Raw genomic sequence first — 15,085 nt, 5'->3', positions numbered from 1 at the left:
CCGAAATGGTTTACCCTGAATCCTCAGACTGTGATCCTGGTTCTGGACACACCCATCCTTGGTAACATCTTCCCTGCATCTATCCTGTCTAGTTCTGTTAGAATTTTATAAGTCTCTATAAGATCCCCCCTCATTCTTAACTTCAGCGAGAACAATCCTAACCCAGTCAATCTCTCCTCAAATGACGGACCCACCATCCCTGGAATCAGTCTGGTAAACCTTCGCTGCACTCCCTCAAGAGCAAGAACATCCTTCCTCAGAAAAGATCAAAACTGCACACAATATTCTAGGTGTGGCCTCCCCAAGGCCCTGTATAATTTCAGCAACGCATCCCTGCTTTTGTACTCTAAACCTCTCGCAATGAAGACAAATATACCATTAGCCTTCTTTACCGCCTGCTGCACCTGCATGCTTACCTTCAGCGACTGGTGCACAAGGAGACCCAGGTCCCGCTGCACACCTCCCGCTCCCAATTTCCAACCATTCAGGTAGTAATCGATCTTACTGTTTTTGCTTCCAAAGTGAATAACCTCACACTTATCCAAATTATACTGCATCTGCCGTTGATTTGCCCACTCACCCAACCTGACCAGAACATCAGAACATGCTGTCAGATCCCTGCATCCACGTCACAGTTCACCCTCCCACCCGACTTGGTATCACCTGCATACATTTTGTTCCCTCATCCAAATCATTAATATATATTGTGAATAGCTGGGGTCCCAGCACCGATCCCTGTGGCACCCCACTAGTTACTGCCTGCCAATTTGAAAAATGGCCCATTAATCCCTACTCTTTTGGGGGGGGCGCGGCATGGGAGCAGCTGGGGGCGGCGTCATGTAAAGGTACTAGTCTGGGAGCTTTGATAACAGCTCCTTTGCCGTTCTCACCGACCCGTTACTCCACAAGTTCGGTGGTAGCGGCGACACTGCGGATCTGGGGACAGTGGAGGAGGTACAAGAAGGTGGAGGGAGCGTCGGTCTGGACCCTGATATGTAACAACCACAGGTTTGTCGCGGGCAAGATGGATGGTGGGTTCCAGAGCTGGCAGAGGGCAGGCATCAGAAGGATGGAAGATCTGTTCATAGATGGAAGCTTTCCCAGTTTGAAGGCGCTAGAGGACAAATTTAATCTGCCACCAGGAAACGCCTTTAAATATCTGCAAGTACAAACCTTCCTGAAAAAACAGACAGTGGTCTTTCCGACGCTGCCGCCACTGAGGATACAGGACAGGGTGGTCTCCGGCACCTGGGTGGGGAAGGTGTCGGATATCTACCAGGAACTACAGGAGGCGGAGGAAACCCCGGTGGAAGAGCTCAAGGGCAAGTGGGAGGGGGAACTAGGTGAGGAGTTGGAAGCGGGTCTGTGGGCAGGGGTCCTGGGCAGGATTAATTCCTCATCATGTGCCAGGCTCAGTCTAACTCAATTTAAGGTGGTCCACCGGGCACACATGACGGCAGCGAGAATGAGCAAGTTATTTGGGGTAGGACACAGTTGTATGAGGTGCAAGGGCAGCCCTGCAAACCATGTCCACATGTTTTGGGCATGCCCGGAGCTTAGAGAGTTCTGGCAAGGGTTTGCGAGGGCAACGTCCAAGGTGCTTAACACACGGGTGGTGCAGAGTCCAGAGATAGCGATCTTTGGAGTGTAAGACCCGGGAGTTCAGGGGGCGAAAGAGGCCGACGTCTTGGCCTTTGCCTCCCTAGTAGCCCAGAGACGGATTTTATTAATGTGGAGGGACTCGAAGCCCCCCCCCCCCCCCCCCCCCCCGAGTGCAGACTTGGGTTAACGACATGTCTGGGTTTCTCAACCTCGAGAAAATAAAGTTTGCCTTAAGAGGGTCTATGCTAGGGTTCTCTTGGAGCTGGCAGCCGTTCGTCAACTTTCTCTGGGAAAATTAAAACGTCAGCAGCAGCAGCAATCCTTGGTGTGGGGGGGGGGGGGGGGGGCGAGTGCTTCATTGGGATGGTGATGGTGAGTCGCGTGTGGTAATGTCTATTTAATTGATAGTGCAAAAAGAGAATATACAATATGTTAATGTTCACTCTAGTTTGTTTTGTTATTATTACTACTGTTTTATGAAAAATTCTGCAAAACCTTGATAAAAATATATATATATTTTTTTTAAAAGATAATGGATTCAAGAACCTCCCTTTTTGAATAATGGAGTGACAAGAGCTACCCTCCAATCTGCCGGGACAGTTCCAGAGTCTATAGAATCTCGGAAGATGACCACCAATGCATCCACTATTTCCAGAGCCACCTCCTTAAGCACCTTGGGATGCAGATTCTCAGGCCCTGGGATTTATCCGCCTTCAATCCCATCAGTTTTCCCATCAGTTTTCCCATCACACTACTAATGTTGATCTCCCTCAGTTCTTCCCTCTCACTAAACTTTTCATTCTCCAACATTTCTGCTATCTGATTTGTGTCCTCTTTTGTGAAGACAGAACCAAAGTATGCATTCAATTGCTCAGCCATTTCTTTGTCCCTTATTATGCATTTCCCGGTTTCTGTCTGTAGGGGGCCTACATTGGTCTTTACCAATCTCTTTCTCTTCACATATCTATATAAACTCTTAGTGTCAGTCTCTATGTTCCCTGCAAGCTTACTTTCGTACTGTACTTTACCCTTCTTAATCAATCCCTTTGTCATTCTTTGCTGAATTCTAAACTGTTCCCAATCCTCAGACCTATTATTTTCTTGGTCAATCTGTATGATTCTTCCTTGGATCGGATACTATTTCTAATTTCCTTTGTAAGCCATGGATTGGCCCTCTTACCCATTTTGCTTGTGCCAGACAGGAATGAACAATTGCTGTAGTTCCCCCATGCATTCCTTGAATGTCTGCCATTGCCTATCCAGTCATCCCTTTAAGTAACTCGTCCCAATCTAGCAAGGCCAACTCACACCTCATACCTTCATAGTTCCCTTTATTAAGATTCAACACCCGAGTCTCTGAATCAACTACTTCTCTCTCCAGCTTGATAAAAATTCTATCATGTTATGGTCGCTCATCCGCAAGGGGTCTGTCATTGCCAGATTGGCAATGATTCCCTTCTCATTGCACAGTACCCAGTCTAAGATGGCCTGCTCTCTAGTTGGTTCCTCCACATATTTGGTCAAGAAAACCATCCCGTATACACTCCAGGAATTCCTCCTCCACGGCATTGTGGCTAATTTGATTTGCCCAATCTAGGTGAAGATTAAAATCACCCATGATCACAGATATTCCCTTATTACATGCATCTCTAATTTTGTGTTTAATGCCATTCCCAACATCACCATTGCAGTTTGGGGATCTATATGTGACACCCATTAATGTTTTTTTGCCCCATGGTATTTCTCAACTCTACCCATACAGATTCCACATTGTCAGAGCTAATATTCTTTCTCACTACGGTGTTAATTTCCTCTTTAACCAGCAGTGCTACGCTACCACCTTTTCTTTCATGTCTGTCCTTCCTAAATACAGAAAACCCTGGGACATTCAGTTCTCATCCCTGGTCACCCTGCAGCCATGTCTCCGTAATCTCAATTATATCATACTCATTTATATCTATCTGCGCGATTAGTTCATCCACTTTATTGCAAATGCTCCGTGCATTACGGCACAGAGCCTTTAAGTTTGTCTTTTTTGGGGCAGCACGGTGGCGTAGTGGTAGCACAGCGCCGAGGTCCCAGGTTCGATCCCGGCTCTAGGTCACTGTCCATGTGGAGTTTGCACATTCTTCCCGTGTTTGCGTGGGTTTCACCCCCACAACCCAAAGATGTGCAGGCTAGGTGGATTGGCCACACTAAATTGCCCCTCAATTGGAAAAAATGAATTGGGCACACTAAATTTATAATTTAAAAAAAGTTTGTCTTTTTCACAGTGTTTGGCTTGCTCCCAATATTTTTCTCTTTTGCCCTATTTGAATTTTGCCCTTGGTTTCTCCACCTATCACTTTTCTTATTCAGTTTTCCACCTTTTGTTTTTGTCCTTGCGCCCTCTTTCTCTGACTCCTTGCATAGGTTCCCATCCCCCTGGCATATTAGTTTAAACCCTCCCCAACGGCTCAAGCAAATAGCCCCCCTTGGACATTAGTCCCAGTCCTGCCCAGGTTAACCCGTCCAGTGTATACAGGTCCCACCTCCCCCAGAACCGGTCCCAATGCCCCATTCTGTGATAATACAAACCGGATGTTGCGAATTAGAGCATAAAATTGGCTCAAGTTACAATTTAAGATTGCAGAATTGTATTATCTGTAATTTAATATTTATATATCCAATACTGAACTATGCATGGTCTGAACCTGGTTACTTATTCAGCATAAAAATATATATTTGGCCAACCCATTAAACGTACAAAACTGTCCAAGCAGGTGGTGTTCTTAAAATCGCTTCAAGGCGTGGTTGCAAGCAAACATAAAACAGCACCATAACAGTTTACAGCACAAGAGCCAACAATTAGCTCAATTCTTTGTTGTTTTTTTGTTACAGTAATGCAAGATAAGCATGATGCAGCACCAGTGGCAGTTTACAGCAGGGGAGATAACAATTTGCTCCATTCGGCGTTGGATCTTTGCTGCAGTAATGCAAAACTAATTACCCTCCCCAAAGCCATGCACTTACTCTCCTTCAGATGCTCATCTTCTTTTTCAATAAAATAAACAATAATCTTTGACTCCACTGTTCCTTATGCACAGCATTTAATGCTCTGGCAAATCAATGCGTAAAGAACTATCTTTCTGAAATCACTGATACTGTTTTCTTTAAATTGATGACACCAATTCCCAACGGGACTGAGCAGTAATTTCCTATTCAATCCGTCAAATTTCATGATTTCAAAAATTGCGAGTTATGTTCCTCTTAGTCTCGTATTTCAGTGTAAATAATCCCTTTGTATAAAGTCTCACTGACTAATTACAGCTTTTCATTTCCAGTATTACCCTGTATAGTGCTATATGTGCATGAAAAAAATAATTTCTAGAAACAAATTATCTACTTATAAATTGTTACTTTTGCAAGTAAGGCAGCAAGACTAAGATCATGAAACAGTTATTCTCTGTCTCCTCAGTAAAAAGAAAGAGGAGTCAATAAGTACATTACATTGAAGATAGCATTTTTACCACGGTTCTCCAAATAAGTGGCACTTCACTGCAACATCCCTGACTTCGGAGAAATTAACAAGGCAGACATTGGGATCCTACCACTAGGATAAACACAGAACTGAGAGCAAGCAGAATACATAAATGGCAGATGCTTTCTGATTACATGTTGCACAAAATGTTTTTGTCTTTTCTTTTTGATTTGGACGCAACCAGTTACACTCTACATGGTTGACTCTTAAGGATTTCAATGGTTTGAGGAGAAGGTCCACCAACTTTTTTTTTCCTTCATTCTTTTTATGGGATGTGGGTGTCACAGGCAAGGCCAGCATTTGTTGCCTATCCATAATTGCCCTCGAGCGGAGTGGCATTTTAAGAGTCAACCACATTTCTGTGGGTCTGGAGTTGCATGTAGGCCAGACCAGGTAAGGATGGCAGATTTCCTAATGGACATTAGTGAACCAGATGGGTTTCTATAACAATCGTCAATGGTTTCATCATCATTAGCCTTATAAATCCAGATATTTTATTGAGTTTAAATTCCACCACCTGCCATGGTGGGATTCTAACCCAGGTCCCCAGAGCCTTATCCTTGGTCTGCGGATGACTAGTCCAGCAGCAATACCACTACGCCACCGACTCCCCTGGTTCTTAGAACGATCAATAATAGGTACTAAATGCAGTTCTGCCAGCATTGTCCTCTTCCCAAGAGCAAAGTTAAAATGATTGCAAGTGGAAGAAAGTGAAAAAATCCCATGGAAGTTTTAGTTTAGTGGAACAGCTACAATTTGTTCTGGTTGCATCACTGCATCAACTGCAAAGCACATTCAGGAGTGAACCAAGTTGTGGGCTAGCTAAGCGTGATGGATCAACATAGAGAACAGGAAACAGCAGTGGCGGCGCAGTGGTTCGATCCCGGCCCCCTGTCAGTGTGGAGTTTGCACATTCTACTCGTGTCTGCGTGGGTGTCACCCCACAACCCAAAGATGTGCAGGTGGATTGGGCCACACTAAAATTGTCCCTTATTGGAATTTTTTAATTTTTAGTTTAAAAAGAACAGAAAACAGACCTCCAAATACCACCTACAGGGATGTAACTGAAAAGACTCATGACTAGTGTGAATATGGGGAATTATATATTGCAAAATTGAGCCTTTAAATGGGATGACGATACACTATGTAAAATGGAGCTCAGGACAATTTAGTGTCGTCCATCAGTCATTCAACTTAGGTCTTCACCCAAGCGGTGCTTACAAATTCACCCTAACAGTCATTATACCCCCTGCAGAACTCAATTAATTCAATCCCACTGCTGCCTCTTAGCCCCAGGGACCAGGGTTCAATTCCGGCCTCGGGTGACTGTGTAGAATTTGCATGTTCGCCAGTATCTGCATGGTTTTTCCTCCAGGTGCTCCGGTTTCCACCTACAGTCCAAAGATGTGGTTAAGCAGATCGGCCATGCTAAGTTGCCCTTTGTGTCCAGAGATGTGCAAGTGGGGGGGGAGAAAAAGAGAACAGGTATAGGGTGGGGGAGTGGGCTTAGGTGGGTTGCTCTTTCAGAGGGTCAGTGCAGACTCGATGGATGGAATGGCCTCCTTCTGCACTGTAGGGACTCAATGGGGAAATGGTGATTTACTCCATAAATTGAAGACTCAGGTGAAAAATCCCAATGCATAAAAAATCCCAATGAATATGTCCATTTTTTATTATATTTGTTTCTTTTTAAGAAATTGTGTTCCTGACTAAAATACCTGAAAACCTGCCGATCTGGGATTTAAAAAAGATATTCCCATAACTTTAAAGTTTAAAACCAGCTGCAAAAGTTGTTTGAGAACTGGTAAACAGTTAAAGAATAGTTAATTCAGTTTGAACAGAAAATGCAGTGTTACAATCCCAGCAGATATTACTATTGGACAAACAGGTCCCAGAATGGAACCCTGGCTCAATAGACTAACTTTTATTTTGTTGTTTAGAGATGTGGATGAACAGAGTCACAGGACATTTATTTAACAAAATAATAAAACATTTATTAAACACGAAAAGATTGACTATAACACAACGCTCATTCACCCAACTTATATCTTTACACATGTACACAGATTTTAAAGATAAACACAAGCAGGGATTCAGATAGCCAGGAGTTGGGGAACCTTACATAGGCTTAATTTAACAAGATTGGTGGAACAGATGGAGGAGAATTTTAAGAGATGGGACATGGTGCCCCTGTCACTGGTGGGTAGGGTGCAGGCGGTCAAAATGGTAGTCCTCCCGAGATTCCTTTTTGTGTTTCAGTGCCTCCCGATGATGGTCACGAAGGCTTTTTTTCAAGTGAATTGAGAAAAGTGTCATGAGTTTTGTGGGCCGGGAAGACCCCGAGAGTAAGGAGGGGGTTCTTGCAACGTAGCAGGGATAGGGGGGGGGGGGGGGGGGGGGGCTGGCACTACCGAGCCTAAGTGAATACTACTGGGCCGCCAATATCTCAATGGTGTGTAAGTGGATGGGAGAAGGGGAGGGAGCGGCGTGGAAGAGATTGGAGATGGCGTCCTGCAAAGGAACCAGCCTACAAGCAATGGTGACGGCGCCGTTGCCGTTCTCCCCGAAGAAATACACCACAAGTCCAGTGGTGGTGGCAACACTAAAAATTTGGGGGCAGTGGAGACGAGATAGGGGAAGGACGGGAGCCTCGGTGCGGTCCCCGATAAGAAATAACCATAGGTTTGTCCCGGGGAGAATGGATGGGGGATTTGGAGCATGGCAGAGAGCTGGGGTTGTGCAACTGAGAGATCTGTTCGTAGACGGGACGTTTGCGAGTCTGGGAGCGCTGACGGAAAAATATGGGTTGCCCCAAGGGAATGAATTTCGATACATGCAACTGAGGGCTTTTGCGAGGCAGCAGGTGAGGGAATTCCCGCAGCTCCCGATGCAGGAGATTCAAGATAGAGTGATCTCAGGGACATGGGTGGGGGATGGTAGGGTGTCGGATATATACAGGGAAATGAGGGACGAGGGGGAGATCATGGTGGATGAGCTGAAGGGGAAATGGGAAGAAGAGCTGGGGGAAGAGATTGAGGAGGGGCTGTGGGCTGATGCCCTACGTAGGGTAAACTCGTCGTCCTCGTGCGCCAGGCTAAGCCTGATACAATTCAAGGTTTTACACAGGGCGCATATGACCGGAGCAAGGCTCAGTAAATTTTTTGGGGTAGAGGATAGGTGTGGGAGATGCTCGAGAAGCCCAGCAAACCACACCCACATGTTTTGGTCATGTCCGGCACTGCAGGGGTTCTGGGTGGGGGTGGCAAAGGTGCTTTCGAAGGTGGTGGGGGTCCGGGTCGAGCCAGGCTGGGGGTTGGCTATATTCGGGGTTGCAGAAGAGCCGGGAGTGCAGGAGGCGAAAGAGGCTGATGTCTTGGCCTTTGCGTCCCTAGTAGCCCGGCGAAGGACATTGCTTATGTGGAAGGAAGCCAAACCCCCGGGCGTGGAGACCTGGATAAATGACATGGCAGGGTTTATAAAACTAGAACGGATAAAGTTTGCACTAAGGGGTTCGGCTCAAGGGTTCACCAGGCGGTGGCAACCGTTCATTGACTACCTCGCAGAACGATAAAGGAAATGGGAAGGTAACAGCAGCAACCCAGGGGGGAGTGGGGGGAGAGGAGGGCCCGGGTGGGTCCTCAGGGGTGTTTTTGTATAGATATTTGTACTAGGTTATGTATATTGGATTGTTTGATTTTATTTTTGGAGAGTTATTATTTTTGATATGGCAGTTGCCATTTAGTTTATATATTATTTATTTATTTGTTAAAACGGTTACTGTTATTTATACTGTTTTATTGTTGTAAAAAGGAAAACCTTTGCATTGTTTTGTTTGGCCAAAAAATGTGAATAAAATATATTTAAAAAAAAAAAAAGATAAACACAAGCTACAAAATATACCTATAAAGTATAATGTTCTCCAAGTAACAGTCCATGTAAATCAACCAGCCAACTGTGATCAGACACACCACATTTTGAAACCAAGGGCAGATGCTACCCAATACAATTCTGTGGATTCCCCAGATGCTTATCACACGGTGAGCCAACTGATCTCATTGGAACTCTCACTTCCACAAGTGTTTTTGAATTCCACGCTTGAAAACATACCTTAGATCTTCATAGAATTTACAGTGCAGGAGTCCATTCGGCCCATTGAGTCTGCACCGGCTCTTGGAAAGAGCACCCTACGCAAGGTCAACACCTCCACCCTATCCCCATAACCTAGTAACCCCACCCAACACTAAGGGAAATTTTGGACACCAAGGGCAACTTATCATGGCCAATCCACCTAATCTGCACATCTTTGGACTGTGGGAGGAAACCAGAGCACCCGGAGGAAACCCACGCACACACGGGGAGGATGTGCAGACTCCGCACAGACAGTGACCCAAGCCGGAATCGAACCTGGGACCCTGGAGCGGTGAAGCAATTGTGCTACCCACAATGCTACCGTGCTGCCCTCAACAACTGCTCCCAAACAACACGTTCTCTTAGATGTCTTCACCAAGTATCTACTTCCAGGATTTCAATATCTCCTTTCAGTATTCCTGTCTTGGATTGCCACATGCATTCAAGCAGAACCTCAGGTACCCAGCCATGTCAACAGAACAAGTTGTCACCAACCTTACAATTATTTCAGATGTCTAGCTTTTCGCTAGCCGACATAATCAGATATGCACCTTTCAGCTCTGTCTTTAACCGTGAGGCGCTCTCTTTCTGCCCCTTTCTTTAACCTCAGTGAACAGTATCTTGTTTAGATTTCAGTACTTCATCCCTTTGACTTCAGTCTTACTGGGACTTCTCTTTTCATTCATTCCCTGGTTTCTAGAACTCAGTTCTTTCACTTCTGGGATTTGCTTTCTTCAACTTACTCTATTGTCCTTCCTCTGTTGGCAGTTTTTGGTAGAGCTGCTTTCTTCTCAGGCACCTGGTTCTAACTGAACCATACCTTTCAGTGCGGGCCCCTGGTTGCTAAGCAACAGCCAAATCTTTTTTTAAAACGCCATTTGTTTTCACATCGCGATGCCTTCTCATTACAATGCAGGCAGAGTTTGAAATGAAACCAAAACCCACAGACATGAATATGAGGCTGTTTCAACACTTTCTTACACAGAAACACAAAATTACATTTAAAGCTATAGCTTGTTTCGAATATCCACAATACAAAACTAGGTTACTTAAAACTATGTTTCCTGACAGCAGAAAAATTTCAAGTTTGCAATATAAAGGGTCTACTTCCACTGCGCTGTGAAGCATATACTTGCTGTATAATTAAGCCAAAATATTTAATCTCCCATTACAGCAGAAGCCCACAATGATTAAATAAAATATGGATGTAGTTAACTAAAATCATTACAATCCAAGGTACAAAATTAGAGCCACAACTTTTACAGCAAAACATTAAAACATTACAATCCAGTACAGACTTTTTGTAACGCCAATACATTTACAAGCTAATAGGTTATATTACCAATAAAAACAGAAAATGCTGGAAGTAGACAGGTTAGGCAGCATCTGTGGAGGAGTTAAAAACCAATCAGAACTAGCATGAAAGGTTTTTGACCTGAAACGTTAATTGTATGAGTGGGTCTCTTTCTCTCAGATGCTGCCTGACCAGAGTATTAGCACGGTTTCCATTTCTGATTTCCAGTATCTGCAGTATTTTGTTTCATCAGGTTATTAATTGTAATTTTTGCACAGAACAAAAAGACGCAAAAAGATTAATTTCTTGCAGTTAAGCTAATATAAGTCAGTTTTTATTTCACAGCAAAACTACAAATGAATACATCAGAGCGATTAACATGACAGTACATACTATGAACAAATTATATACTTCCCAGCTAATGTGATATCTACTTATGCAATCTTTTATTAGCTACAAATCTTCAAATTTCTGACTGAGTTATATCCATATATATCTATTGCTTGGTAGCAAACCAAATGCAAGGAAAGATATCAGTGGCACAGGCTAGGGGAACTAAATCATCTTTTACCTGTAATTTACAAAACAATCCTTCCAGCTTCCTATTATCAAGTTGGCTAATTCACTATATATTAGCACATGTTGGCAGACTGGATTACTAGTTTCTGCAAATAAAAAAACAAAAACAAAACATTAGTGTTTTTCTGATACTGTAGTTTTGCACCGTCATAAAGTAATCTGTCATTCAAAGTTTCTTTAAACTGCGCTCGCTTTCAGAAGGACCCTTGCTTTGGAATCCTACCAAGTAAAAAAAAATTTTTTTTAGTGTAACCCAATTCATTTTTTCCAATTAAGGGGCAATTTAGCGTGGCCAATCCATCTACCCTGCACATCTTTAGGCTGTGGGAGCGAACCCCACGCAAGCACGGGAAGACTGTGCAAACTCCACACGGACAGTGACCCAGAGCCGGGATCGAACCTGGGACCTCGGCGCCGTGAGGCAGCAATGCTAACCGTTGTGCCACCGTGCTACCCTGGAATCCTGCCAATTATTAATCAAAACACTGATTTAGTTTCCAAATTGAAGGTGGTATGGTTCCCAACCAGCTGTATATTTACTTGGATAAAGCAGAGAACTGGAATGATAAACTCTTGAGAATTAATGTGGGAATCTTAGACAATCCCAAGTTCCCAAACGCTCTTATTTTTGTATTGTTTAACATCCTAAAATGTGATTTAAATTGTTGCATCATTATTGAAGATTTTCTGAAATGTTGGCACTTTGCTTTTGGGTCACTGGCATCATCTTTTTTTTAAAAATGGGTTTTGAGGTCCTGGGAGAGAGTCAGTGTTTGCATGGAGCCCTCATTGAAGAAAAGTTTGAAAGTCATTGGCACATAAATTCAAGAACAGAATGCTGGACATTTTTGTAGCCCTCTATACCAACACTGACTTTATTTTAACTTCTCACTAAGAGCAGAGGAACTTTTGAGATTCAGAACAACATTTATCTCTCAATCAACAGAATTTAAAACAAATTGACTAATCATTATTTCACTGATACATCTGTGATTTTGCTGTATGCAAATTTGCTGTCCTACTTGCTTTGCCTTGGCGTGGGTCTGGGAAGTGGTACTGACCTGACCCATTCTATTTCTCTACTTGTGTTAGCCTTAGTGAAGTGCTAGCATTCGCACCACTGAGTCACAAGTTGAGGGTTCAAGCCCCAACACAGATGTGAGCCCATAATTTAGATTGATACTTCAGTGCAGTGGTGAAGTGTACCCACACCATCTGAAGGAACAGAATTCAGAAGAGATTAAACAGATGTCCCATCTGCACTCTCAAAATCAACAAAAAAGATTCCACAGCAGTGTCAAAGAAAAGCAGGGAAGTTAGCCTAGTATCCTGGTCAATAAATATCCCTTAACCAACATAACTCAAGAGGGATTATTTGTTATTTAATTTCTCTATAACACCAAAGTGGTTGCACTTTAATGGCATCCTAATGTCACAACAGGAGCTATATAAATGCCAATTCTTTACATTCTTCATTTGGTGATCTATAATTCATGTTTGTTGTTTTAAATTCATGTCTGTTACATCAGCAGTTCCTTTTCCCCCTCTTATTATGTACATGACCCCATGACTTTTCACCCACCTCATTTGCACATTCTGCAGATCTGCATTAGAGTTTATATCACTTATTAATCAGCAGTTTGAAGATCATTTTATCTATAACCTGAACCAAGTGAGTTAATTTGTTGTTTCTCCCAGCCCTCATTTTGCTCTATTTTCCTAATCTTAGTATCCATTCATCTTGGAACACTCCGTAATGTGAAGGATACATGCGTATTGTGAAGGATACATAATCTGAACCATTATAGGTCTTCCCTCTCTGTAAATATTAACTGGTCACTGTATTTTTAACATTTGTTTTTAATTCCAGATTTCTAGCTTTTCAGTTGTATTTTACGGGTATAAACATACTGTAATCAATAAATGGTATACATTTCAGACTGCATTCACAACTTCAATTAAACTATGGATAAGATAACCGTAGTCACCTTTTTAATGTAATGATTCAACAAGGTACATTAACATGAAATAAAAACATAAAAATGGTATTGCAGATTTGTCAGCTTGAATTTTAATTTACAAGTTAATGTTTCAGGAGAGGCTGTTCAGAAATGGTTCAGCGAGAGTCAGAAAATCCCTTTTAGGACTGGCTGTTGCAAAGAAAAAGGGAGGAAACAACATGTAAAATCCATATGCCTCTGAATTAAGAGGTTGGGGTTTCATTCCCCTGGTTTCCTCCCACAAGTCCCGAAAGGCATGCTTGTTAGGTGAATTGAACATTCTTAATTCTCTGTCTGTGTACTCGAACAGGCGACGGAATGTGGCGACGAGGGAATTTTCACAGTTACTTCATAAGCCTACTTGTGACAATAATAAAGATTACTACACATTAACAGTTCCCAGGTTGAAACTTCAACATAATACGGAATGAAACCTTTGTATCCTGGGACTGCTGCATTCTCAAAGGTTCTGCACAAGTGAGGCATCAAATGGAGGTCTTTGCAGCCTGGTTTGGTCAAAAGGGTATTAAGGATCCTCTTGCACATTTGAAGAAGAAATCCAGCGTGCCAGTAAATATATCTCCTTCAATCACAGCAGTAAGATGTTAACAATTTGCTACTATTTATGGGGTATTGCTGTGCTTATCCACATACATGTGCAAAATGCTCTGGGGCACATCAAGGCTCTCGATCAATGCAAGTTCCTTGTTTTATGGTTTTAGTACCATGTAAAATTTGCAAAATATCTGCATTGATGGCTGGAAGAGAGGGAGAAAAAAAACTTCTAAGTCTACTATCCAACAATCTGTTCAAACTTAAAACACAAACCTTGAATAACACGGTTTACGGTCAGCAGTAGAACCTTGCAATCTTCTGGCAAGAATTAAAACCAATAAGAACGCTACTGGTGTTGTATTCCAGAAAGCCAATTGATGAAGGATAGATCTGGAGCCAATCTTTACACACTTTGTAGTTATTTACAGAATTACACATAACAAGCATACACCTCCTTCCTCACACAACCTCCTGCCTCACAACCACAGTTAAAAGTATGTGTCCGTTTACAGGAGCGGCACGGTGGTTAGCATTGCTGCCTACGGCGCTGTGGACCCGGGTTCGATCCTGGCCCCCGGTCACTGCCCGTGTGGAGTTTTGCACATTCTCCCTGTGTCATAGAATTTACAGTACAGGAGGCCATTCGGCCCATCGAGTCTGCACCAGCCCTTACAAAGAGCATGCTACTGAAGCCCAAGTATCTACCCTATCCTCGTAACCGAGTAACCCCACCTGACATTTATTTGGACACCAAGGGCAATTTAGCATGGCCAATCCACCTAACCTGCACATCTTTGGACTGTGGGAGGAAACCGGAGCACCAGGAGGAAACCCATGCAGATACGTGGAGAACGTGCAGACTCCGCACAGACAGTGACCCAGCTGGGAATCGAACCTGGGACCCTGGAGCTGTGACGTAACTGTGCTAACCACTATGCTACTGTGTCTGGGGGGGTTTCACCCCCATAATTCAAAGAAGTGCAGGTTAGGTGGATTGGCCACGCTAAATTGCCCCTTAATTGGAAAAAAATAATTGAGTATTCTAAATTAATTTTAAAAATAAGTATGCGTCCGATTACAGAGGCTGAAGTGCATCGCCAGTTAATGCCCACCACTTGCATACAATTATACACAATTAACAACGCACATCTGGATAACTGGCAATCAGAATGCATCCAAATTTTTTAAGATTCAATGAGCATCATAGCCAATTTTCTAAGATTCTTGTTGACTGGCAATTGCACTGTCAACTGAGCCAAGCTACCACTCCGCAATAACCAAAGGTAATATTTGTAAAATATGTTTGCATATTACAGCATTCAGGTGTTTTATCAATCATTTGGTTCCAATTTGTTGAGGAATGCGTCCATAATATTCAGTGTCCTTTAATTTAAAATGAACACGCAT

At 43.1% G+C, this 15,085-nt stretch overlaps 1 protein-coding gene across 1 annotated transcript in view; it reads right to left on the bottom strand.

The window, feature by feature from the left end:
* secisbp2l (SECIS binding protein 2-like) overlaps nucleotides 1-15,085 on the bottom strand; it is a 121,834-nt gene that overhangs the window by 87,296 nt on the left and 19,453 nt on the right. Inside the window, exon 2 of the mRNA XM_072470250.1 lies at nucleotides 11,116-11,209. The gene's annotated coding sequence lies outside the window, so the exon portion shown is untranslated. The remainder of the gene's footprint in view (nucleotides 1-11,115; nucleotides 11,210-15,085) is intronic.

Source organism: Scyliorhinus torazame, chromosome 12 (assembly GCF_047496885.1).
Source record: "Scyliorhinus torazame isolate Kashiwa2021f chromosome 12, sScyTor2.1, whole genome shotgun sequence".
NCBI classification, from domain to species: Eukaryota; Metazoa; Chordata; class Chondrichthyes; order Carcharhiniformes; family Scyliorhinidae; genus Scyliorhinus; species Scyliorhinus torazame.
Note: the sequence above shows the minus strand (reverse complement) of the source record. Positions and strands in the feature narration are given on the sequence as shown.